The sequence below is a fragment of the Ammospiza caudacuta genome, chromosome 11 (assembly GCF_027887145.1).
Source record: "Ammospiza caudacuta isolate bAmmCau1 chromosome 11, bAmmCau1.pri, whole genome shotgun sequence".
In the NCBI taxonomy this organism is placed as follows: domain Eukaryota; kingdom Metazoa; phylum Chordata; class Aves; order Passeriformes; family Passerellidae; genus Ammospiza; species Ammospiza caudacuta.
This window is the reverse complement of record NC_080603.1, coordinates 1,393,513-1,421,347: the sequence shown is the minus strand read 5'-3', so window position 1 is coordinate 1,421,347 and position 27,835 is coordinate 1,393,513. Positions and strand designations below refer to the sequence as shown.

Genomic DNA, 27,835 nt, shown 5'->3' with positions numbered 1-27,835 from the left:
CCCACTGTCTAACATAGATGATAGGTATTGGAAAGTAATTGTAAACATTGTACACGTAGTTTGTAGTATAAAGACATAACACTGCCCCGGGGGAGGCAGAATGCCTCAGACTGTCCTGCTGAGCTGACCTTGGCAGGGCAGGAGAAAATTTTTTACAGATAAGATAAATGAAACAACCTTGAGACTGAGAAATGAAGAGCCCTGACTCCTTCTTCAAGCGCCGGGCTGGGAAAAGAGACTTTGGAACTTTTCTCGGGGTCACTCTGACCAGCCAGAGACCCTGACGCAGATTAATCAAGGATTAATACAGAAATAGATGTTCTAATCTATCCTTGCACTTCTGCTGGTCCCTAGGAAGGCTGGTGGGTGATTTCTGTCTGTGTTCAAATATTTAAAGCAACAACAAATAGTCCCACACTTTATATTTCAGATAAAGAATTTAATGGCATCTTAACATTGTTTTCACAATCTTATAATGTGCATATTTTACTCCTTGTGAAATCTTTTTAAATACAAGTAATTCTACTGAAATTTTAGAAGTTTCAAAACCATTTTAACATACTGAAAACATAACAGTCTAAAAAGACAGGTCTAACAGCCATTAAAATGCAGAAAAAAGCAAGAGGACTTCAGGTAAAAGAACATTGATTTAACAGCTACATTTCTTCCACTAAGTATTTATGTGTTTAGAAAAACAGAGCAAATGTAAAAGAACAGAAGTTTTTAAAACCAGAGTTTATAATGCCAGAAACAGCTTTGAAACAACTTTCTATGTAGTTCTATTTACTTCAAAATTTAAAATTGGCTCATTTTTGTCCCAACATTTTGAATTATTAAACACACTGAATATGACAGAAAAAAGCAACAAATTCCTAACTCTGAGAGAAGAACAACCGTGCAAGCAATGCCACAGCACTGGGCATTTCTGCATTTTAAGCAAAGAGCTTTACAGCATCTTTAATTTTCCTTTTCCTGTCCATTTTGGAGAGCACAGTCCAGCCCACCTGGCGCATTCTCCTCATGGTCTTGAGTTTCAGAGCAGAGCCTGGAGATTTCACACTGCATGGAGCTGGGCTCTAGGAAGGAAAATAAAGCCATCTTCTCGTTTCTGTAAACAATCTGATTAACTGCTTGCTTTAATCTTAGGAAAGGCTAACATACCTTTTTTGGTGCTGTGGAATGTAACTGTGAAGCTTGTGGATAATCTTTGTACAAATTTTTAAATGTTTCTTCTTCCGAGAGTATGCTCTATATGATTAAAAGTTGAAAGTTAAATAAAAAGTTACTTAGTCACACTATATTAAAATTACTTTTTCTTTCCGCCTAAGGATATTAAATTATGAAAAAGAAAAGTTGTCATTATGAGGAATAACAGTTCAATAAAAAGAATGTTAATTATGTACATACAACTACAATTCCAGAAAGAACCAATAAATTAAAAATATACATAAATATTGGCTGGAATGTGGAAGCCCAAACTCTTTATTTCCATTCTCAGCCCCAACAATGAGCACAAAGAGCTGCTCAGCCCATGATTTGTTCTCTGGCTCTTACCAGGAGGTCAGTGTGCTCAGAGCTGTCTGACTCAGTGTCCAGCTGCACAAGCACTTTCTGCTTTTTCCTGCTGCTCTGCTCTGCAGGCAGGTTTGTGCTTCTTCCACTCTGCATTTTATCCCTTGGAGGAGTCTTTATAACATATGTCTGGGAAAGAAAATGTTTCTATTTTTAGATCATATTTTATAGGGTAAATATGGAATCTAAAGCCAGTTTACAGTCTGATTTTCCAAGAATTCACCTGACAGAAATGGTGGAACTCTGATCTTTCCATCCAAACATGGAGCAAAGACCCAAACAAAGTGGGGTGGAAATATAATTTTTTATACTATTTTTGTTGCCAAATTAGGAGAATGAAGGGGAAGCTATGGAAGAGCTGAGTTTCATTGTACATTGTATTTAAGTTCTCCATGCTTATCTGCAGAAATTCAGGTTATTCTGAACTGTAGCCACTACGCTGGACTCTATCAAACATCAAAGAAAATGGGAACAAACAAAACTGCAGGAAAAACTTTCAGAGAAAGATTGATAGCTACATCAAGATTGGTGTTACTTAAAATAGTTTTTTCATTAGAAGTTAAACAGAGAAGCATTGAATGGCCCAGTGCAGTCCTTTTTTAGACAGATAACATCAAAATGGTGCTGGATTCCATTGTTCCACTGTGAAAACCACAAGTGAACTCCTGACAGGGAAGAAGGGTGAGCTCTGCACTCAGGACTACTTTGATACTTTGACCATTTTTACAGCTATATCAGCTTTTTTCTCTTCCATAGAGGAAAAGTGCCTTTACAAATGGACACTTGTAAGACTAAGTAAAAGAATTCTAGAGACATAAAAAATCAGCAACTGAGCAAGAAAAATTACACACTGGGAGCCCTTCCAGAAACTGCTGTCTAATATCTCCATGGAATGGTGTGACCCTTTAAAACCCCTTCTTATCCCAGGGGGGAAAAAAAATCATCTACAGAGAAGTAAGAAATACAGGCAGAAAAATGCAACAAGAAAAATTCACTGTTAGGAGTTACAAAACTTCAATGTTGGACTGCCCAAGGGACTTCCTGTTCTGACGAACACATTTTTTTTTTTACTTTTATTTTTTTAATTTTAGGAATATAATTTGGAGACTTTCTATTTTTTACATTAATAGATTCACTATATAGATCTAAACAAGGTTTAGGAGTCCTAGGAACATAAGTTTGTATTTTCTATAATTTAAAAAGTTTGAAGTCAAAAGCATTCCAATGTCTTTTGTTGAATGCAAATAAATTCTCATGGCACTTCAATTGACTCTACACATATAAACACTCCCAAATTCTAAAAGCAATTAAAAAGTTGAAGTTACCTTGTGTTTCTTTTCACTGTCAGGAATCATACTGCCAGAGTGCTCTTTTACAAGATTCTCCTACAAAAGAGTTATGTGACAGCAAGGAAGTATTTATTTGATTTCAGTTGTTAAAAATCTTCTTGGTGTAATGACAGAGCACAGTCTATAATCACAGACTGTTACAAAGTTCACACAAAAATATGAAAAATGTGACCAGGTTTAGTACAACCCCAGCATTCAAAAGTCACTGAAAAAACCCTGCAGTTTAGGGAACTTTTTTGCTTTAGCCAGTTAAAATTACCAAAAATAAAGGAGAGTTTTGTTTTGTTGTTTGTTTATTTATATATAATCTATAATCACAGACTGTTACAAAGTTCACACAAATCTATGACCAGATTTAGCACAACCCCAGCATTCCAAAGTCACTGTTTTTCTGTTCAGTTTCATTTCTCACCCAACTCCTCCCACAGCACAAGCCCAGGCCACACCTCTCACCCCCAGTGCTCAGGGAATAAAAAACTCCACCTTTTCTTCTATTTCTGCTCTCAGTTGTGCCTTAAGGGAGGACAGTTCCTTTTTCAAACATGACAGCTCATTTTCCTACAAACTGTTAAATAAAGGACAGGGTTAACTCTGCACAGCCCAGAAAAAGGAAAACAGTCCCAAGTGAGGCAGTAATTAACAGGGACACTCATTAGGTACACAAGATAATTCTATGTGCTTTTCAGCCCTATACTTGAAGCTTTGCTTTAGCTTGTTTAACAAAGACTGAAGCACTGTCAGAAACAGGTACTTGATCAGAAATGTTCAAGGTAATACCTTAAAACCCTTGGGAGAGCAGGGGTAAAGGGCACAATCTAAATATTTAAAACAAAAGTTTCCTATTCAAAGTGGGGAGTCAGAACATGACCCACTATCTGGAGGAGCAGACACAAACACACTGCTACTCCAATTTATTTTTAGAAACATTTGGAGTTTTTAGTGCCCAGAATAAGATCTGTTGCAGCAGGTTGGGTGGGACTGCTACTGGTAAAAATTCAAACCACACTGGAAAAGTTCCCAGAGAATGTCTCTGGTGGGAAGACCCCAGAGCACAGCAGGAAAAGAAACTCTAAGCAAATTGAAAAAAGATCTTTAGAAGTCACAAACTGACTGAAGATCACATCTTTTGTCTCTCTGTGCTGACGGTGGGCAAGAGGGAGGGATTGGAACAAAAGGTGTTTTAAAGGTTTATATTAACTCTTATTACTCACTTTTAATTCTATTAATAATAATTTTTGATACTATTTAAGTTTGAATCTGCTTTACCCTCAAAGTGTTTTTCTCCTAATCTTTATCTCAACTCAGTCCTTGAATTTTTCTTTCCCCTCCTCTGCTCAACAATAGCAAAGAAAAATGAGTGAATGTTTTTTTGTGTGTGCCTGCACTTAGCCAGTATAAAACCCCTACACAAGGACATCAGCCCCTTCCCTGAATTATTGACCATTGCAAAGTGCTCCTTACCAGGGCTCTTTCTGATGAGAACTGCTTTTGTTGTTTCATTTTATATACTTTTAACTCTGCATCTTTTTCTTCAACCATTTTATCATATTCATTCTGTGTCAAAAAAACCAAACCAACAACCAACTCAAAACATGTGACTAAATATTACAATTATGGAGTTATCCAGTCTTAAAACATCATTTTTTCAAACCAGGCTCTTAAGATTCATAAAGAAAAGATTCATTGATGCTTCTGCAGAAACTGTAAAACAGGAAATGCTCAATTCAAGTATTATTTTGTGGACTGGCAGAGAGTGCTTTATTTCTGTGCAGCAATATGTGCTCAGCACTAAGAGCCAGCTGTGCCATCTTTATTAATGTATCTGCTAAAGATATTGCAAAATGAGGAATAGAAAGGTAAACTAAAATGTGTCAGGCTAAACTGCTGACAGTCACTAGGTAACCTTTGAGAAAGAGGCCAAACTGATACTGAAAAATATTGCATTCACATGGTATCAAAGGAAGCCTGAACTGAAAACAAAAATCTAAAAATCCCAGAAGTTTAGATGACTGGAATTTATCTGCCCATAGGAATCTTTTCAAAATCTTCAAATGAACTTGATTTTAGATGATGCAAAGTCCAGCATGTGTTCAGCTTCCTTTTCCCAGACTCAGGCCTGTTTCTGCTTTTGAAAGGTCATTAACGTGGTGTCACAAGTTATAAACATGGTATTGACATGGTATCACCCATTGCAAACCACAGCAAGCAGGAAAATCTCTGACCTTGTGCTTTTCCATCAGTGCCACCATCTCAGTTATCTTGTGCTGACAAGATATCTGGCATCAGTTTCTCTCTGTATCATTGCAGTTTCATTACAAAGCAACCTCATCTTTTCTACCTGTTAGTAATAAATTGCATTTCATTCATCAACATAGCAATACATTTCTTTTAAATCTTAATTTCTTCTTCTCCCTGTGGTACAAAGTTTGCAATCCCACTTGGGCTTTATTTGCTTTCAAGATCCCTTTGCAATCCCTCATCTTTTCTGCAGATTGGTAAAATGGGCAAGATCAAAGGTACAGCCATGGCAGGCAAGCTCACTGCAAACCAAAATGCCATTTCAAGCACTCTGCCCTAACATTTCTTAGCATTGCCATCAAAAAATGCGTGGGCAGAAAAATACTAATATGGGAGAAGTTATAATCTAATTTAACTGGGCTGACCTTATACCAAGGGTGGAATTTCTTTGAACTATATCTTGAAAGAAAGAATTTTTAATGGAGTTCTCATTTTCAAAGACATATTCAAATACTTCAACCTAAGCACCTAATGTACTAAAGCTTTGCTCACAGGGATTCACAACAAGTTCCATTTATGTTAATAAGACTGAAATATGAGCAAGGACTCTGGCCAATAAAGCTTCATAAAAACATTTTAAATTAAAAAAAATTAAATTGCAGTAAAAATTAACACCTCTCACCTCTTCACAAAGTTTATTTTCATTTACTTTTCTTGTTTCTATGTCTTTTTTATAGATAGATGTCAACTTCTTCCTTATGTTGCTTGTTCATATTTTCCATCTCTAACTGCAATTTATTCACCTTTGGAGAATGCAGAATTGCTGCTCTTATTTGTTTAGGAATTACTATGTTAATGATTTTTTCTTACCTCTTATTTTTGAGCACAAACACTGTTACTTTTCAGGTATATGATTCACGTGTTTCCTATTTAAAAGTTCAGGTTTTTTTTTTTTTAATAAAGAGTTGAACTTTGGCCTGAAGTGAGTTAGAAAATACTCAAAGGAACAATGGCAACAGCACAATGGGGAAGACTGCCCTAAGCAGTCACCCTAAATGCTTTGAATGCCTCAAGAAAAAAACCCCACATGTTTGTTTTTTCTCTCTTGTAAATCTGTATCAGATTTTCACAGGTTTTATGGTACATTTTCCTCCCAGCTGTGCATTTTGATTACAGTTTTTCCTTTTAAGTTTATCATATGAATATCCTCAAAAAACTCCACTTTTCTTCAAGTGCAGTACCCAAAGCTGGACACAATATTCCCATCAGAGGGATTGCCACTGCAGAACACATTTAAAGAACAGACTAAAAAGAGTAATATATTTATATATATATATATATATTTCTTTTAAATGCTTTTCTGTTACAATGAGGTTGCTGAACCCTGTTCAGTCCACTATCAACAAAAGAAAAAAAAAGGAACAGATTGGAAACATCATTAATTGCAATGTAAATCCATCTCTTAAATGTCCAATAGTCAGTGCCCAATGATTAAAAATGGAAGCATCTTCTAAAAACTATGAGCTCATTCCTGCAAAGTCTGTATCCCAGATCCAAAAACCAGTTCAGAATGTATTTAACAAGTATTATCATTACTTAGACTGGGAGTTAAAAACACTCACCTCATCTTCTACATGATGTTATTCAAACCTACCTTCCCTTCATAAGTATTGCTTTTCTTGCTTTCTGCAGTAATTTTCTTTTTCAGCACCTTATTCTGTTGAAATTAAACAAAACAAGCCTTGTACCTTAATAAGTTAACAGAATTATGTCATGGTTTAACTGCATCAAGAAATTCTAGCTTTCATCAAGCAAATAACTCTCTGTTGTCCAGCTCAGGTTCCAGAACAATTCTTCAAACAAATGAATGTTCAGCTAATTTCTGTGATAATTGCTATTTCTTCATGGCCTTAAGACAGGCTCCTCCTGAGCAGCAGCAGGGAATAACAAATGAGGTGCAGAATGGGAATTAAAACTAAGATGCTGCTGACAGAAGGTGTGAAGATGTCATGACCAAAAATACAAGTTATTTATTTTTACAGTGAAGTTACTACAGTTTGTGCCAGTGCAGAATTCTTTTCTACTCGTGGTAACTGAGATACTCATACACGTACATAAATAACACTATGCACTAAATGAAAAAGAGTAGAAGTTTATTAAAGATATTATTTTTGTAATTGCTCTTTTCAAATGAAGGCTCATTTAACAAATCAAGTGATCCCTAAGATGACTCTCTAATTTGCTCAGGGTTAGGATAAGAAAGGAGAATTTTTAAATTACATAGGTGTATCTAAAGACATCACAGCAGACACAAACCTGCTGAAAGGGCAACCCAAAATATAATGTGCTTATGTATTTGTGACATTTAAAATCTCTACACACCTCCTGCTGCAACTGTTCAATGCATTTGGTTTTATTTTCCATCTGTTTCTTTAAATGATTCATCTGAAAGAGATATTTCAGACATGAATTAGTAAGTTCTACAAATGACTCCCTATGTGAGCAATTCCTGTAGATGTTCTCAAACCTGCACTTGCACCAGTCTGGTTTGTTCCAATGGGACTGAAACACCAGATGACATGTTAGAATAATCAGAGTTTTAGCCATAAAGTACCACAAGATGTTAATTAATAACAGTGAACCAGTTCCTTAGTGGTTATGGAGTTAAGAAAGAAGAAGAAAAAAACCCCAAGATCTTCACAATTTAAAAAATGCTCTTGTGTGAAGTTCCCTACATCCATGAAAAAATGAATTTTCCCAATTATTTTCTAGAATCTTCAATGGCTTTTCCTTTCTTGAAATTTCATTTTCAGTTCTCTTAACCTGAAATTAAATTGTAAATCTTTGACTTTTACAATGAAATTTTGAAATTTGCTAAAAACCCCAGGTTGCTTTGAACCAATAGAAAGAAAAGTAAAAATGTTTGAATCTACTTAAGCTCAAACTCACACTACATATAAAAAGCTAATCCAGAGCCCATCCATCACTGAGTGGGTATATGAAAAAACAGAAAAGCAGGTTCTCTGTTTGCCTGAAAACAAACAAACAAATCTTTAATATTAAACTTCCAGCACAGAGTGAACATCCCAGTGACTGTGCTTGTCTTTTGAAATACCAGGGCTCACATGTGGACACACAAGGGCACAGCCGGCAGCAGCTGGGAAAGAAGAAACCTCTGGCAGAGATCACATCCCCCAGGCAGAGCTTTGCAGAAAAAACCCCAACAAAGATTTTACATTGAATGCTGCCCTGTAGGTTCTGTAAGATATTTTCATGATACAGGACATACATTTTCTTCTCTTTCATCCAGTGTACTTTTCATCTCTTCAGCTGTCTTTGCCATTTTCTCCTTCAAAGACTCCAGTTGATTTCTAAGTGCCAAATTAACAAGCATTAGTAAATATTTCCTTATTGCCTTTAACTTATTTTCAGTACTTCTAATAAACCCAGATTTTATTTTCTGAAAAGAGCTGCTGGTGTTGATGGGAACTTCATAAGCTGCTCAATGAAAATGTTGTTAAAATGCAGCAACATGCCCAGTAAGTCAATATGTGAACTGTCCATACTTCTTTTAAGTAGGAAAAGATGTTCCAGGAACCCAAGGAAGATACATCCTGACCTGGACTATTGCAATGCAGCTGTGAAATATGGGAGCTGCCTGTCTGTTGAACTGGGGAGGATACAGAGAGTAACTCTGATCCAGTTTTGCCTCGTCACATTTAATTCATAACCTTCAGTTTCCATTTTAATTTCTTTCACACCTGAGATGTCTAATGCAAAACAAGACAGCTCCTACTGTGTAATACAAAATGATGGCAAACATTGCTCCTGCAGCAATTGGTATTTCTAATCTGAGAAAATTTCTACTTGGCCAACAGCAATTCTGAATAGTTTCTGTTTAGCTGTGTAATCTAGAAAAACATTAATCAAAAAATCCCAGAAAGCAGCATTTGAACAGAACAAACTGAGTCTACTTCCTTTAACAATATCAGTTATTATTATTTGTTTTTACTTGCCTTAGCTGGCTATTTGCCTCTTCTAGGTTTTCAACTAACTGCTTTGTATTTTCTTCTTCTTTCTTACTATCCTAAATAAAGACCCATGTGTCAGCAAAGAAATAAAATTCAAAGTGACTTCTTAAACAATTCAAAGACATCCAAAGCACACTGACCTGCCTTGTTCACAAGTGTAAATACACTTCCTTTCCAATTCAAATACAAAAAATAGCTCAGGTACTCTACAGACCCAAGTCATGTTGCAGCTCATCATCTAATTTGTGAAACTGAGTAATTTGTCAAATTGAATGTTGTCCTTTCAAGAAAGCTGGAAGTTTACAACTTGCCTCTTGTTGTTCTTGCAGCTTCTGGAGTTTTGCAGCCACAGCATTTTTCTCTTGTGCTGTTTATTCTTTCTCTAGTGAAAGCTTACTGAGATACACTGTTAGCTGTTCATTCTTTAACCTAATTTAAATCAAATGCCCAAGAAGAATAAGAAGATACATTTTGAATTCTCCTTTTAAATTAAACTTACCCATTATCAAGTGTTATTGCATGCTGAAAAAAAGTCCAGGCCTTTATCTACAAATATAAGCTTTGCAGCAGAGTCAGAGAGATGTAAAAAGGTGACAGAAGAAGGAAGGAAAATCAGAGTCAACTTTTATATAAATATAATGGTTAGTGAAGGTGATGTAGTTCAAAGCAAGATTAGCAATGAATTCAGAAACTTTCTCTTCTTGTTAAATAAGTCAGAGAGATATGGAACAACTACATATGCCATAGAACACATACAAATAGAGAAAGTGGAATTTAGAAATGTAAGTATATAATTAATGGCATATATGTGGTTCAAAACTTCCATTAGAAAACAATCATAGTTCATTTCACTGTGGATTAAAGAAACTTCTATATTACACCAAAACTAATTCAATATTATATTTTCAAAATGGTCATACACCTCTTGTTCAAGATCTGTTTTCAGAGTCACAAGCTGCTTTAAATAATCTTGTTCCTTCTCAGCTGTACATGTCAGCTGTGCTTTCAAATCCTGGAATTCTTTCTGCAAAATGAAAAGGAAGAGTTTTCAGTATCCATGTGCAAACTCCAACTGCTGGAGGTTATCAGACATGAGCTAAGAGCACAAGGCTTTCAGAAGAACCCAACAACATCCATGTCATGGATTATCCAGATTGGATCTTTGCAGTCTCTGCTGGGATCTGGAAGTGGTGTGAGACAGTGAACTGTGACACCGGTGCTGTTCATGTCTGTCCCCTGCTGTGAGTTTCATTACCTGGGCTGCACAATTAGGGTGGGACCCTGCTCTGGGTGCTGTTTCTTATGTATAAACTTGAATCCAAGTCATGATGTGTAACTTCACTATTTCTAAAAACATGTTACTGTTGCCCTGCTTCAGACCTCTCTCATCTGGAGAGCGTTTTCATTTCTCTCTCCACATTTTTCTCTCTCTGCATATTTTCTACAGTAGCCTCAAGATTCTTCTTCAATAAAAGTCGTCCAATTTACCCATTTTAGAAAATGAGTGAAACTCAGTTCAGAACATTCAATGCACAGATTATAAGAACAAGCAGACACAGTAAAACGCACACATGATTTCAGACTATCTTAACTTTAGTTGATATGGATTCTTGTTAGGCTTGTAAATATAAAATCATAATGAAAATAAACCTCTGTTAAGAGTGTATTTCATATAGCTTAGACTTCTGTGACAGAAAATGGGCCTGTGTCACAGCACAGCAGGGTTCACAGAGGCCAGAGCTAATTCCTTCCTGGAAGGAAGAAAAAATGGGAAAACTTTATATCCAGAGGGAGTGGCATTTGAATGGGCATGAACAAAGAAGGAAATAACCAAAAACCTTGAGATGGAAAACCAAAAACATGGGAGACAAGAAAAACCAAAAGCACAGGAGACAAGAAAAACAGAGGCAATAAAGAAGTTCTTCAAAGAAAACACTGAAATTGTGTGTGAGAAAGTTTAGTAGAAATGTTAAGGTTGACTAGAGAAGAGTTTATTTATGGCATTTAAGATACTTAAAAAGCAAGAGGAATTTCATATGAAGAGCAAATGCCATGAGATTAATAAAATGAACATTCACCAGAGTTTCTGACAGCTCTTCAAGTTGCACTTCTTTATCACATTTCACTTTAGTCATCTCTTCTACAGCACATGGAATGTAAAATGAATGGAACAGAAATGATTTTTCATATTTAGCAGGCAGTATAAAACATTTACCCTTTTGCAATACCCAGTTCTCAAAACTTGTTGGATTAAGTTAAGAAACTGAAAAGCTAATTTATGACTTAATCTAAATGTAGACTTGAGAAAATGATTCAGACATTAGCAAATCTATATCTGAAGAGAAACTAAATATATATCTTAAATAAAATTTAGAGCCTATTATGTTTTCCACTAATATAGCTTCAAATAAACCATGGACTGTAAGACTGGAGTGTTCTCCAAGTATTGATGCACCTGCATTGTTCCAGAAAAAAAATCTGAACTGCTGAAGGTATCAGATGGATATGCTGAGAAAGGAAACTAGTTGTTACTAACTTCCAGATGGTTTCTATGTGCACATTCACAATTCTGGGATTTTTTGCAAGTTCTCAACAACAAGGCAGAGCTCTTACTCTGGGGACTAAGGAGCACATCCCTAGAAACCACAGGATATCAAATTGATGATATTTAAAGACAACCCCTGCCAGCATCATTCCACTTCCAGCATGGGGAGGGTCACAGAAACCTCCATGGGAGGGTTTTATCTCTGCTGCAGAAGTCACTCATGGCACCTGCAGTGCTGCTGCTCTGAGCTGCAAACCAAAATGACCTGCAGAGGAATTCATGCATGAATGGTCTGACTATTGGAGCTGTGCACAGCACTGCCCTTTGGCTGCTGCCAGCACCAATGAGCCCCAAAGAAAAGGGATCAGCTGAGTAAAAATAAATCCAGGCATTCCTGACAGGCACAGGCACTGTAAAATCATTTCCCAGCTACAAGAGACAGTCCATTTCCAGACAACAGCAGAAAACATTTTTATTACTGCCCAGCTCATTTTCTGCCTTTCTACAAGCCTTACCCAGTTCAGCAGATTTATTCTGGAGCTCCAAGGTAAGCAGCTTTGAATCATCTTCAGATTTCTTTAATCTAAGAAAATGGTAGATTAAAAACCCCAAATGTAGAGTACAAAGCACTGCATTTGAAACTTCAAGGACAATAAGACAAAGTCTTACCACAAGCACTTTAAGAACATTTACCTTCCAACAGGCAGGTGATAGATCTGCCTGCAACACACATCAAATTTCACTTTTACAACCTCAGAACAGTAGACATAAAAGTAAACAAATATATACCTACAGAAATCTGTATTTCTTAAAGAGAGAATTGTGAAAATTGGAAGGGGCAAAAATTTAGTTTTTATACAGTATCAACTATCACAAACAAAAAAAATTACATTAAACTCTCTGCATTTAGACCACTGTGGGGAAAAACCTCCAAATTTCAGCTTCATTTCCAATTGTTCTTGATTTTGTCATAGACTGCAACTTGTAAGATCACTCTTGGAATTTAAACTCATTCATTTACCTATTTTGCTCTTCTTGCAGCAAGCTTTTCAAATTGGCAACAGAAGTCTCAAACTCCTCTGTCAGGGCTGCAAGCAAAGCCTTCAGTTTTTTACATTCTTCCTCCTGCTCTTCCTTTTCTCCAGTGACCTGAATTAATGTCTTCACTGTAGTCTAGAATTCAGTTTCCAACTTCTTTTGAGACACCTTCAAGACATGATATTGTTTCTAAACATGTTTTGCAACAAACAGCTACAGCTGTTTCATGTGCAAAGTATCCATTATTATTTATGCAAATGCTCATCTAATCTATTTCTACTGTAAAACTATAAGCAAGGGGTACCTCTGCCTTTTGCAATGGAATTTTAGCCTCTTCCAGCTCTGCCCTCAAATGTTCTTTACTGACCTGGGATTCCTTTAACATTTTTTCATTATGTACTAAACAAAAAAAGATGTTTATATTTTTAAAAATAGGATATTTACTAAAAAAATGCTGCTAAAAATGGAATATTACATACATTTAAAGAATGTAACAAAGACCAATGGTACTAATATCATCTACTATAAAATAATATATAAAATTTGAATATAGATGGCTTAAAAATATTTAAAATCAAGTTCTGAAAAGTGTCCTCAGTGACATCTGCCTGACTGTACATTTGCAAAACTGAAGCAACATATTTTCCCCTTGCAATTTTCAAAAGCTCTCACTGCTTGACTCCCCCTAAAAACTGCCCTGCCAGTCCTGCTCCCACATGAGCAGCTCCTGCTCCAAACAAAAATAAGGCCTTCAAGGCCCCAGAATTCTGCTGCCAACCAGCAACAGAATAAGACTATCATGGCCCTGTTTCCTATGCTTCTATACACAATTACATCTAATAAATAAACAATCATAAACAACTACATTTCAATTCTAGAAACAATTACATTTAAACACAGCAGGCAGAACTCTTACATTTTGCTTCCATTAAGTCAGCAATCTTATTTTGTGACGTCTGCAGCTGAGCCTTGATGTCTTTTATGACATCATCTTTTTCATCTCTCTGTATGGTAAGAGCTGAAATCTAGAAAAGTGCAAGAAATATCATCATGAAGTCTGGAGAAGGGACAGATATTGATTTTCATTTGTACTCTAGGTATGGTTAGCAGCCATTTTGCTGCCATTCAAGTTAGATTAGATAGATAGATAAGATGAGATAGATAGATAAGATGAGATAGATAGATAGATAGATAGATAGATAGATAGATAGATAGATAGATAGATAGATAGATAGATAAATAATATTTGGCTAGATATAATCTTAGCCAAATATTGATCAAGTCACATAAATCTAAACAAAGAAGTTCTCCAATTCAAAATCAAACCATAAATTCCAGGAGACTAAAGGTACTGAAACACCACTAAACTTAGCAGAATTTGACTTAAATGCAGCTTCAGATGTTATTTTGTCTTTTTTACTAATGCCCAGAAACACTTCTTGGCTCTTGCATTGCCCCTTTAGGCACAAATAAAGCTCTACATCTTAGAAAGTAAAATGAGCAAACCTGCTTTTCCTTTTGACTGACTTCCAGTTTGCATTCTTTCTCAAACTTGTCCACTTTTTTTGCTTCTTCTTTTACTTTGGAGATACAGTAACATCCATAGTTAACATTCTAGCTGAAATATACTCCAAGTTCAATACAACTTCCACTTTAAGACTGCTTGGAATTGTACAGCTGTACCATTTGTTTCCCCAGAGTAATTGTTGAGGCAATGTTTGATTTTATAATCAAAATACTAACAGAAAAGAGCATGTGAAAATGAAACAGGAACATACCAGACTATACATACAGAGAGAGAGCATTTAGCTAAAGTTTCTGTAGCTATACACTAGTGCATTGTCATTTAAATAAACAAACTATGGGAAGTAAGTATTGATCTCTAGACTGTACTTCACAGACAAAACTTCAATTTTGAGTGACTGTTTGAGAAATAAAGTTCCAGCTTTGGCCCAGTGGAACAGCAACAGAAGGGGCCAGGCAGTGACCAAAGGCAGCAGGAATAAAAGAAGGGTCCCAGTGTCTCAGTGTGAGCTGCTCACCATTCCAGCCCTTCACATTTCTCTGCCCTGACACTGCATGTGTAACACAAGCTATGAAGTACAAAACTGAGCCAGCTGCATAAACACAATAAACAGAATTCTCACATTTGAAACTCATTTCCAATCTGTCGTTCTCTGCTTGCACACGAAGCTCTTCAAATGCCACTGTCATTCTCTAAAAACAAAATTTTATATTTGAAGTTCAATACTGGAAACCCTGGAACTTCTCCAGGGGCTGCTGCCCACCTCAGCCATTCTAAGGAACCAGCAGGGAGGTGAAACAGAGCCCAAAGAGAAGCCAGAAGCTGTGGCAGTGACCCAGCACTAAGCACACATCACCCAGATCACAGGATCTACATCCCACACACTGCTGCACCTTCTCCATTGAATGTGTTTGATAGAACACAAAAATAATTCTTGAAAAGGGATTGAAAACCCAACTTCCTGCATCAGACATGACATGATACCCACACAGGATGGATACAAACAGTATCCCAACATAAACATGGAACTCAGCTCAGCTCACATAACTCACATTCCTTGCATCAAGCTTGCTCACTTACTTCTATGTTGCTGTGAAGTTCCTCATACAATTGTATTGTTGCTTCCTTTTCCTGTTCATCTATCAAAGCAAGAACATATGAGAAAGTTTTTCTTTTGAACAAGAATGCCAGCTGCCCAAGTCATTACACTCAATCAGCAAAATGAATTAAAAAAGGAATTCTCAGCTCCATTCTTATTAAATAAGTCATTATGAAACATGGTGTCAAAAGTTACAGAATCTAGGGAAAAAGTGTATTTCATTGAAACATTGAGCAAGCTCAGCTTTTAAATTTCCTTCCTAAGATTTTTTTTTTCTGTGAAAAGTGTAATTCTGGATCAGTTTATGTGACATAGTATTAATAGTATTAATGCTGTTGAATAATAATGTATCAGAACTGTTAGTATTTATAAACTGTAATCTAGGGTTAGCACTGAATTTCTTCCTATCAGCAGATACCTATACCCACAGAGCTGTCATTAAAAAATTGCAACAACACTCCAGGTCCATATTTTCCTTCTTTCCTTTCACTTTTGTGATTGATACTATTTTTTCCTAAGAAAACAATTAAAAAGAGAACAGTAACAGAAACAGCTATCAAAAAAGAACAACACATCTATATACAAGTGTTTCTAGAATTAAGGCTAAAAAGAAACAGACATTTAAGTATCCAGGATCAAGTTAGTAAAATTCTAATTATTATAATAACGATTCTAAACTACATATAAAGTAGGATTTCCAATCAAGAACATATTTTAAAACCTCAAGAATTTAAACTTCGTTAAGTTATCCAACTGACTTGGCTTGTTCAGTTTCATGAGAAGAATTCCAGTTACTCATTATACCTTGGGGTTCAGACCTTTTTTCCCCATAAATATGTGATGGCTGAAAACAGGAAATGTCAGCTCGGGAAATTTGTTTCAGAGTGCTGGGAATTCAGAGTAGATTCTACTGCCTGAAACCAGGCATGAAGTGTCACTTCTCATGTGTGAATACATTCCCAGAGTGTGGCTGGGACTGCAAAGCTTCAATGGGCTGAGCAGCCTTGGGGAGCCCTGCCCTGCCCTGCAGTGGCTCCAGTGCCAGTCGGGGCTGTGGGCACTGCCTCAAACCTGGAGCACTGTTTGGGCACCCAAAGAGCTCCCAGGCTGGCAACCTTGCAGCAAACAATCTCACTGCCTTCAAAAGCCCTCTGCATTTAGCACTACAAACCACAAGTCTGTTAGACCTGGGGCTTCACTTCCAATTTTGTGAGCCACTTAAAATTCATTTCTCATTCTGAGAGCCACATCCAGTAGATCTCAACTGCAGAACTTTTCTGAACAGCAGGAGAAGTTTCTTCTTCTTGCTTCTGTTTGTGAATTTAGAGCAAGCTAAAAGTACATTTACTCTGATAAATAAAAACTAAAAAAGCATTTACATTTGCTGGTCTTCTCTGTGAAGCGAGTGCAGGTTTCCTTGAGCAGATTACACAGATGCCTTGAAGCAGCAGCTCTGAAGGAGGGGAAAATATCATGCTTGCACAGGAGTGCACAGTGCTTTGTGCACCTAAGGAGCAACAATGGAAATGACCTTCAAAATTTAACAGCTACACAAAACTGCCCACATGGAAACTGATTATTTCCACCACAAAAATATATCCTTGGTTCTATTACTTACTCTTTCAAGAGATCTTTATTTTCACATATCTCATCTTCCAGTTTCAAATGGAGTTTCTCATTTTCAAACAGATTTCATAGGGAACAAATGCAAAAAGACACTGTTATTGAAAATATATATTAGAAATGCACTTGAACTTCTCAAATCCCGCATGAAAAAGTCATTTGGGGCATCAGTAGACAGAAGTCTGTTTTATCTGGTATTACATGCTGAGTCATCTTTTGCATGAAAGATGTAATAATTAATGAACAATCATTTACCAGCAACTGAGACATTTACAGGTATATTCTTCATACACACCCTCACACAGGACAGGTGCCTGCAACTTCTCAAAATAATCATTTTCTCAAGGCACAAACCAAACTGCAACAGTCTTTAATATTTAATTGTATCAATAATAGTGTCATACTGAATCAGGAAGCACTGAACTTCATCTATTCAATGTACACTATACAATACTGGCCTGCAGTTCTTGAATGGCTTTATTCTGTGCTTCAATAATCTTTCTATTCTCTTGGAGTTTTCTTTCTTTCTGGTTTAGTTCCGTTTCCACAGTCAGTTTCCACTGCTTGATCTTCTCAGCCTCTTTGTAGAGTTTTGAGAACAATTCATTCATTGTTTCTGGATTCTATTAAAACAGGTTCCACAAGTTAATCTCAAATACTATCTAATTAATAGTATATAATATCTAATTAATACTGTTGTAGATAATGTATTTATCTCTTAGAAACATCACAAGAGTAATATTTTTTTTCCACAGATGGTGATATAAGCTTATATATGATCAGGAGCCCAAGTTTAAATCGTTGTGCATCCTCTGTGTATGTATCAAAAGGCATTACAGGGCACATAGGAGATACAAATACAATGAAATATCCCAAAACCCCTTCAGACATCACCAAATAGATGGGCTTAAAGACACAGACAACTGCAGTCCACCAAAATCAATAAAAATTTTGCCAGAATTATCAGTGAAGCCAAAATTCCTTCTAGCAGGTTCTTCACCCCATTTCTGTCCTCTCCTTCTGACAGACACTGCTGAGTTAAGTAAAAGCAGCTTCAGAGACTTTGCCCAGGAGTACCTGTGATATTGCCATGGACACACACAGAATCACAGAATCACAGAATAATGAGGTTGGAAGAGACCTCTCAGATCATCGAGTCCAACCTATGCCCTGACACCTCAACTGCAGCACCAAGTGCCATGTCCAGGCTTTTTTAAACACATACAGAGATGGAGATTCTACCACCTCCCTGGGAAGAGCATTCCAGTGCTTCATTATTCTTTTAGTGAACATTTTTTCCCTAATATCCAACCTATCCCCTCCCTGATGTAGCTGGAGACTGTGTTCTCTGGTTCTGTCAGTGCTGCCCGGTGGAAGAGATCAACCCCACCTGGCTCCAACCTCCCTGCAGGAAGCTGTAGAGAGCAATAAGGTCACCCCTGAGCCTCCTCTTCTCCAGGCTAAACAGCCCCAGCTCCTTCAAACGTTCCTCACAGAGCTTGTGTTCCAAACCCCTCCCCAGCCTTGCTGCCCTCCTCTGGATGTGCTCCAGCATCTCAACGTCCTTCCTAAGCTGAGGGCCCAGAACTGGACACAGCACTCAAGGTGCAGCCTCAGCAGTGCCCATACAGGGGCAGAATGAGCTCCCTGCTCCTGCTGGCCACACCATTCCTGATCCAGGCCAGGATGCCATTGGCCTTCCTGGCCACCAGGGCACACTGCTGGCTCATGTTCAACCGGCTGTCACCAGCACCCCCAGGGCCCTTTCTGCGTGAGCACTGCCCAGCCACACTGTCCCCAGCCTGGAACGTTGTAGGGGACTTCTGTGGCCAAAATGTGGAACTCAGCACTTGGACTGATTAAACTTCATGCTGCTGGACTCTGCCCATCCATTCCACTGATCTAAGTCTCTCTGCAGAGCCCTCCTTCCTTCCAATAGATCAACACAAGCTCCCAGCTTAGTGTCCTCTGCAAATTTACTCATGAAGGACTCAATGCCCTCACCCATGTCATCTATAAAAATATTAAACAGAACTGGTCCCAGTACAGCCCTGAGGGACAGCACTGGTGCCTGGCTGCCAGCTGGATGCAGCACCGTTCACCATCACTCTCTGGCCCGGCCATGCAGCCAGTTCTGAGCCCATCACAGAGTGCTCCTGTCCCAGCCGTGGCTGCAGCTTCTCCAGGAGTGTGCTGTGGGAGACAGTGCCAAAGGCCTTGCTGGAGCCCAGATACACAACACCCACAGCCTTTCCTGCACACACCAGGCGGTCACCTGCTCACAGAAGGAGCACAGGTTGGTCAGACATGACCCACCCTTGGTAAAGCCCTGCTGGCTGGGTCTGATAGCCTGGCCATGCTGGGAGTGCTGTGTGATAGCACTCAATGTGAACTGCTCCATTATCTCACCTGGCACTGAGACCAGGCTGACTGGCCTGGAATTACCAGGATCCTCCTTCCTACCTTTTTTGTACATGGGTGTCACACTGGCCAGTGTCCAATCATCTGGAACCTCACAGTGAGCCACAACTCCTGATAAATGATGGAGAGAGGCTTGGCAAGCTCATCTGCCAGCTCCCTCATCACCCTGGCATGGATCCCATCTGGACCCAGGGATTTATAAATATCCAAGTGTCCCAGCAGTTCTCTGCTCACACACGGAGCAGGAAGGAAAAGCACCACCCTTGGCACCCTTGTGCCCTTAGAACACCTTGAAAGTGCCCTACAAGCAGTGCTGGGCCAGTGGTCGAGGCAGGGAGAGCAATACAAGAGCCCTAAGGGCCCTTTGGTTCACTTACAACAGCCCCAAACACCATCCTTGTTTTGGCTGCATCACAGTTTTGTTACAGTCCTGATGGTACTTCAATAGCTTAGGATAAAAAAGTCTAAAAAGTTGTCAGGGATATGAAAATCAGCAGGGAGAGCACAAGAAATGTGTTTTATTTTGTGCTAGCAAACAGTGTTTTGTAGCTGCAAAGTACAGAAGCTATTGCAAAAAAAATGAGCTGTACTGAGTTGTGCTAAAGCAGAGATGTGCTGGTAAAGACACTGTGAAAGGAATCCAGTGCTTGAGGAAACCACTGAATTCATTGTTTTACAGATAAAATAAAGCCAGACCAGGCAATTGGGATAATCCACTTCAGTTTTCCAAATAATACTCTGACTTCAACCCTTCTGCCCCTCAACAGAGTATTCAGAAGCAGTTCCACAAGGATACTTAAATGTTTAAATCTTACTCTAATTAAAGCTCATAGACTTTGCAGACACTTCAAACAAAGAAAAAACAACAACAATATTGCAATCACCTTAATTTTTAAAGATTAATTTCCAGGCATGTTCACTAAATCACAAATATCTCCTCTAAAGGGATTCAGCTTTAAACAGGAGACAGAAAACCTTATTCTCTTCTGACTACTTCCTTTAGCCCTGAAATATCTACTGAATAATGCTTTAGGCGCTGTTTGGGAACAAATTCAAAAGACCCTAAGGAATTACATGTGCAGAGCTGATACTTAGCTGACCTCTTCATCTACTTCAGAGCAAAGTTTCACTTGCTGTGAAATTGTATCTGAAACATGAAGAGATTTTGATCAATGTATTTCTAAAAAAAGTAACAGTGAAACTGTATTTAACAGTTACAGATATGAAACTGTGAGACTACTCATGAAAATTAAAACTTGACAATATATAAAAATCTAAAGAAGGTGCATGGCAAATATTCCAATCGTACCTGAATCAGTGATTTCGCCACGGCTCGACACATCGAATGGCAGCTTAAATTCATCAACTGAGTGTCTGTTAATACCCTGCACAAATTTAAAAATTAGTTCCTTAAGAGTAGATTTGCAAAGAAGAATTATAAAAGCCAGAAAAAATCCCTACAGATGATGTGAAAATAGAATGTGTCATTAATTAAACAGCTGCCTACAATTTTCAAAGCCCAAGGGATTGGTAATGGCTTTGGAACTCACTTCTTACTTCCCAGTGGTTGATCAAACTGTTGGTGTCCTGCAGTTTGATTTACAGACTGTGGCCAAAGGGGAGCTTTCAAAGCAGGGAACTCAGCAGCTCCTGCCTGTCTGGGCACTGGTGCATGGCAAAGGACTCAAGGAGAAAAATTACTTTTCTGAAGACTTCAGTAGTTGATATTTCTTTTTTGCTTTACTTCCAAGGGCCCTTCTAAACCATATCTGATTATGTTTCAATATGAAAATACCCTTTTACAAGTTTTTGAAGTCACATAAGTTCATCCTGTAAACAGCTAACTCATCTGATGTCAGAATATCCTGTTTGATTCTCAACATATTTCATAAGGAGCTTCGACATGAAAAAATAACTTGTTGAATTCTCATACCTCAGTGTGGGGACAGAACATTTTCACAGCACACCTGATCTGGTGAGACCAAGACACCAATGCCAGTGCGAGCATCTGAGTGGGGCCTGTGGGAATCCATAAAATCAGAGGGGTTTGGGAAAGCTGCAAAAGGCAGGCCTCAGAGAGAGCAGAACTGTGATCAGAGCCAAGCAGCAGCCATGAGATAGGTCAGCAGAAAAATTATGCAAAAAGTAGAAAAGTAAGGACAAATAGAACAATGGTCTGTGTATTAATGCTTGGCTAGAATAACTCCCTAAGCTACAGAGAAGTTTATCTAGCAAGGTATTAGGAAGTTCTAAGCTTAATAATGGAGCTCTGTGCATTGTGTTTCAAGGCTTACAAGCAGGTATTGTATTCAAAAAAGGCAAGCATTGTTTTAACCAAAGGTACCTGTGCTTATAGTGGTTGGATAGAACTACTATCAATCTGCTTTTGCTTTGTGTGATTGGTCAAAAAACTTTTAAAGTAAGTTGTAACATTAAGTTCTTTGTCTGCTGCCTGGGATGTGAGCTGCTGGCATCTTCCATTGTCACAACCATGTAATACGACTGATGCTGGAAAATAAAACAGCTCAAGGCAGTTCCTCAGCAGCCCCAGCCCACTGGTGATTTGTACACAGACCCCGGTCAGCGATAGAGTCCTGCTCACCCTCTGGGCTGAATTACCCACAGCAAACGCGGACTTACAACACAGAGCGGAAGCTCCAGAAGATGATTCCCTTCAGTTTTGAGAAAACACAACAACAAAAGTCTTTGAAATTCAAACCGGAGATGTCTGTGCATGTGCCACTCTAGGCATACACACAGAAATGAGTCCAGTGCAGGAGCCGTCCCGGCCTATGCAGGGACAGGTGTGTGTGTGTGCTCCAGCTCTGCCGGGGCAAGGGGCAGGTGTGTGTGTGCTCCAGCCCGGGGCTCTTTGGGGGCAAGGGGCAGGTGTGTGTGTGCTCCAGCCCGGGGCTCTTTGGGGGCAAGGAGCAGGTGTGTGTGTGCTCCAGCCCGGGGCAAGGAGCAGGTGTGTGTGTGCTCCAGCTCGGGGCCCTGCCGGGGCACTCCCCGGGCCCAGCACTGTCCCCGTGTCCCCGGGAAGGGCCCCTGCACTTTCCCCTCGTCCCCTCCTCAGCCGCGGCCTCCAGAGCAGCACAGCCCGAGGGAGCGGCCGGGGGGGGGTGTGGTATGGACCGCCCTCAGCGGCCCCGCGGCCGAGCGCTCACCTGGGATCTGCCCGCAGACACCTGCCCAGCGCTCAGGCGCGGCGGCATGAACAATTTAAAGCGGTTTTCCTTCTCCATGGCTCCGATAAAAGGGCGGGCGGGGCTGCCCCAGCTCCCGGCGGCCGCTGAGGGCTGGCGCGAAGGGCGGGAAGCGGCAGCGGCCCCTCAGCGCGGGAGAGCTCTGAGGGGAAGGGGGGTCCCGCCTGCATAGGGAATAAGTGGGGGAGCCCAGTCCTCCCGTGGGAAAAATGCGTGTTTTATGATTGCCTTTTCGCAAATATTAAAATGAATATTATATGTGTTGTGTCAGAAAGTTATGCTGTATTAATTTTCTTAAGTAGTGTGTTAAATCTAGTTTTAGGGTATAACATAATGTTGAAATAAAAACTATGCTATATGAGATACTTTTTTTAAAGAAAGGACTCGCAACGAGATAGCGGCCACAGGACACCTAAATCTTTCAGAGAAAGAGAATTTATTGCTCTCTTATCAGAAGAAACGAACTTCTTCCTGCCTGCTCAGCTATGAAGACGCCGTCAGGATTCAGAGGAAGAAGACAGAATGCCGTATTTGAATAGAATTTATGCATCATGTGTGAGGAGTATGAATATGCAACAGGCTATTGTTTTTAAGGGTTAACCCTCTGTTAATGTGTGTCCTTTTTCAGGCTTATGCTGCCTAGAAGAAGTTACCCAGACGTCTGTAATTCTTTGTTTCTATTATCTCATATTGTCCTAATTCAAATTGTCCAAATTATTAATACTCTAATTATAAAAGTATCTTACGTAGCATAGTTTCTATTTTAACATTATGTTATAACCTAAAACTAGATTTAACACACTACTTAAGAAAATCAGTACAACATAACTTTCTGACACAACACATATAAAATTCATTTTAATATTTGTGAAAAGCCAGTCATACAATATACATTTTTCACACAGGTAATGCAGGCCCTGGAGGCATCTCCTGAAGCTGGCACAGCCCCAGCAGATGGCATGGGTGAGGAGAGGGCTGCTGGGGGGCAGTTTGGAATAACTGTGCTGTCCTAGGGTGACATTAGGACGCTTGTATCCCCAGCTGTCTGTTCTGTTTATGCTGGATATTATGTTCTGTGCCTTCAAGACTGGCTCTGAAGAGCGAAATTTTGTTTTGGTTTTGTTATCAGCCGCTCCCCCATGGCTGGCAGGGCACAGAGACAGGGCAGTACATGGTGCTGCTTTTGCTTTTTGCTTGGCTTTTTGCTTTGCTCTTGCTTTTCTTTCTGCTCATTAGTTAGTTTAGTTAAGCACTTCGAATTTTTCCCTGGACTGTTTCCCTTTTTTGGAACCACTCAAACCTGCTCCAGACTGGGACCCGGAAAACACCGAGAGTTTGCACCTTGTGGCTGCAGCAGCTGCCCCAGCACCGGAGGGACTGATAACAGAGCGACCACTCCCAAGAGAGACTTTCTGAATTTGTCATCTTTTTCAGAGTGGTGAAAGAGTGTTGTCACCTGGTATTGTTCATTTTGTGTGCTGGGGGTGCTTTGCCTGTTAAATAAACAGGTTCTTTCCACTTCTCCCCAAGGAATCCTTCCTGACCCGGTTGGGGAGAGGGGCTGTGTGGGTTTGCTTTCTGGAGGGGCCCCTTTGGAGGTTTTCTCCCAAATTTGCCTTAAACCAGGACAAAATTTGGTGCCCAATGCGTGGGGCTTGAGAGAGAGTGGAAAAACCCCTGGTCTGACTGCATTTTTGTTGCCATTACTCTGTGTTGGTATAAAGCAGTTAATGGCCATGCTTTTTGAATTCATAATGTCTCTTGGAGTGGAGGCTTGCATACATTTCTGGTCCCTAGGTGCAGAGGATCATTAACGGGACATCACACCATGATCAATATGATCAAGTGAAACCAATTTATTACAAAAAGCAAGCCATATTTGTACTGTTCTCTATTGTTCACACCTCAAGCTAATACATGATTGGTTAAATCCTTTTTACGCATGCATTTTGACATTTCAGTTAATTTTAGTTTGTCTTTCTTCTTCATGCATCTTGCTGCAGGTTTTCTTGTCTGCCTTTGCATCCTGAACCATCTGCTGCTGAGCGTGTTCTTATCCTTTTGTGTCCTTCAAGGGCATGGTGACCTTAGTCAGTTTCTATGAAGGCTGGATTGTGCATATGTTGCATATGTCCATTGTCCTGCAAAAAACCCTCAGCACTCCTCCCAATGCTTTCTGGTCATTCAAGTGCCCTTCAGCTGACTGGTTTCATGCTTTGAGCTTCAGGGAATTGCCCAATCTTTCTGAAGCTCAAATAAATATCGTATTAGTCAACATCTTAATTGTGTTTATATCTCACAGAATTACCTTTTCTTTTGTCTTTGTCTGAAACTGTTGCTGTACGGAAATCTCTGGGAGATGGTGGACATGTCAGATGGTGCTGGGACATCCCAGTGCACTTGGACCTTGGCTCTGCACAGGAGAGCACTTCATCCCCTTTCTCTCTTTTCCTCCCTCTGGGCATGGAGGGAGCTCCTGACTTCAGTGTGTGACTCGTGTGTGCAAAGAGCAAATCTGGGCAGAACTGGGGCAGGGAGGGTTTGGGGAGACCTTGGGATCTGTGCTGGGCACAGAAGGTGTTTTCCATTGCTCTGAGGCTGTCTGCGGTGGAAAGTGGATTTAATATCCAGCAGAGGGATGACTTTTGCATTCGATGGAGCTGTGCTTTCCCTTGGCTTTGTTGGCTGACAAGAAATGAACATCCCTCTGTGTCTCGGGCAGCTCCTTCTCCAAGGAAAGCAGGTGGGCGTTGGAGCCAAGGAGCTGAAAGCTGCAGGTGCAGCCTGGGCTGGAGGGAGCTCGGATTTACACAAGGCTGCTCTGAGTGCCAGGCCTTGGATTGGGGGAAATGGTGGGGTGGGGGTAGGGACAGAGTCTGATTGATTGTCAGCCGTGAAGGGTCTTGATTTTCATATCTATTCCAACTGCATGAGGAGGTACTTGGATTCAGTGTCAATTGAAGATTGCACATATCAATTTATTAACAGGGAAAAAAACCTAAACGGGACCTAAGAAATCTTTTCTCACTGTTTTTAAAATAGAATATATTCAGTTTGAATGCACTTCTGAAATCTCTCTTATTAACCACACAAGATTTGGAAACTGAAATCAAATTATCCCCAGAGGCTTGGCTTGTTAAGATGTTCTGAATGTTAATGAGCCCTGGGACACTGAATTCCTAAACTCAAGAACTGAAGGCTGAACAAGCCCCTAGAGCAGTGAAATTCAGCAGCAGCCTCCAAGGTGCTGAGGATGTCAGCAGCCCCCACTGAGGCCATCCCTGCCCAGAGACCATGGGGGAATGGGCAGACAAGGAGAGCGTCCCTGGGGCTGGGGCAGCACAACTCAGAGGCACCAGCGGCTCCAGCTGGGAAATGGAGTGTGGAATGTGGCTGGGAAAGCCCTGCCTGGGCTGTGCCAAGCAGGACAGACAAGCCCTGACTTCCAAACGCTGAACAACTCTCTCAAGGAGATATTTAAAAGGAATTACAATTGTTTGTGTACTCTGAGTTTGAGGCATTGGAGAAATACCAACAAGAGATTCTCAGGAGCTCAAAACAACAAACCAGCTATTACTGAGTACTTTAGAAAAGCAGAGAAACTTGGCAAAAAGTTTATTATGACATCATAGTGGTTGTCGTTTGTCAATTTAAGATTTTTCTGTTCTTGAGATTTCTTAATTAATGTATTGATTACTTCTGGGAGTGTAATGGGTTTTAGTGTCCGTTAATTATTTATGTATTTGTTTTGTTCTGAAATGGGAGTATGAGAAACATAAAGTAGGCTTAAAATTTTAAAAGGGTATAAAGAAAATTTCATTAAAAGCAGTCTAAGTACAAAAGGCATTTAGAATTAAAAAAACTTTTCAGTACATTTTTTTTTCTTTCCAACTTTTTCTTTTTACTGACAATGGAAACAAAGTAAACTTAAAATTTCTAATTAGTTTACTATTTCAAGAATAGTCTTTTTTAATTTTACTTAGGGAGAGAAATTTTTTCTTGTTAAGGTTATGAAGATTTTTTAAAAGGGGAAAAATTAGGTTTTTTTGTGGTTCTTAATTCTCTCATGCATAACAACTGTCTGGGGGAATTTGTTATTATGAATATATTTTTTTTATTGCTCCAAGCTTTTTTACAGCTTGTTGATGGGCCATGTAGACCTATGGGATTTTGTTTTAAAGATTAGTTATTTAAAGGTAAATGTTTTTATTATTTACTTTTAAAATCATTTTTATCTCTAGGAATAGAGATCTTCTCTTGGGGGTACTGGATTGCTATTTTCTTTCTGCTTAAACTTTTTATGAAATTACATTTATTTTAACATTTATTTTTTTAGTAAAGACTTTTTTGTTTGATATTATTTTGAATATTTTAATTTTTTATAGTTTTATATGTAATAAAGAAAAATAGTCTTTTCTTTATAGTTTGTAAGAGGATTTTAGTTTTAATATTAAGGTGGTTTTTTTCTGTTTTATTTGGGGTTTAATTTCTTCTTTACTGACTTTGATGGTCTTATCTTTTTTTTTTTAATGTTTGTATTTTGTTTTTTGCCCTTACTTGAGGGAGGATGTAAGTATTGAAAGGATTAACACCTGACCCGCCAGTAACCTGTGGTGGAAGTTGTGTTAGGATTAGTTTTATGGTTGGTTATTTGGTTTTTACATGTTTAATTTTAGTGGTGGGGTTATTTTGTATGGGTTGAAGGTTGTAGGAGTTTTTAGTTTTAATTGTGTTGGGGTGGAGGTAGACACTTGATGGTAAGATTTTAATAGCTGTGGCTGGCTTTGTTCTGGTTGGGGTTTTGTGGCCTCTTCTGTTTCCCTGTTTGGTAGTTGTTGGGGTTTAGTATGGTTAGAATGAGGCCGATGGGGAAGGCGCAGCCCAGGGAGGGGAGAAGGGGCTCTTGCTTGGTTTGGTTTAGTTTGGTTTGGTTTGGTTTGGTTTGGTTTGGTTTGGTTTGGTTTGGTTTGGTTCAGATGCAGGCCAGGGCCAGGGCCCACTGCTTCTTTGTTGACTGGACAAGAAAGAGGAGGTTCCTGAGGTTTTTTAACATATGTGTTTCACAGTGGTGTGTTCAGTATCTTAGTGGTTTAACAGGTTGTCAGTTACACAAAAACTTTTGTACTACTTTTAAAAATTCTTCTCACGTCAGACTATGACAGATATTCAATCAACAATAAACACTTCT

General features: G+C 39.2%; 2 pseudogenes; both read right to left on the bottom strand.

Annotated features, from left to right (window-relative positions):
• The window catches only part of LOC131562396 (zinc finger protein 721-like), a 277,587-nt pseudogene that overhangs the window by 5,934 nt on the left and 243,818 nt on the right, over positions 1 to 27,835 (bottom strand).
• Positions 451 to 22,686, bottom strand: LOC131562399 (synaptonemal complex protein 1-like; annotated as a pseudogene).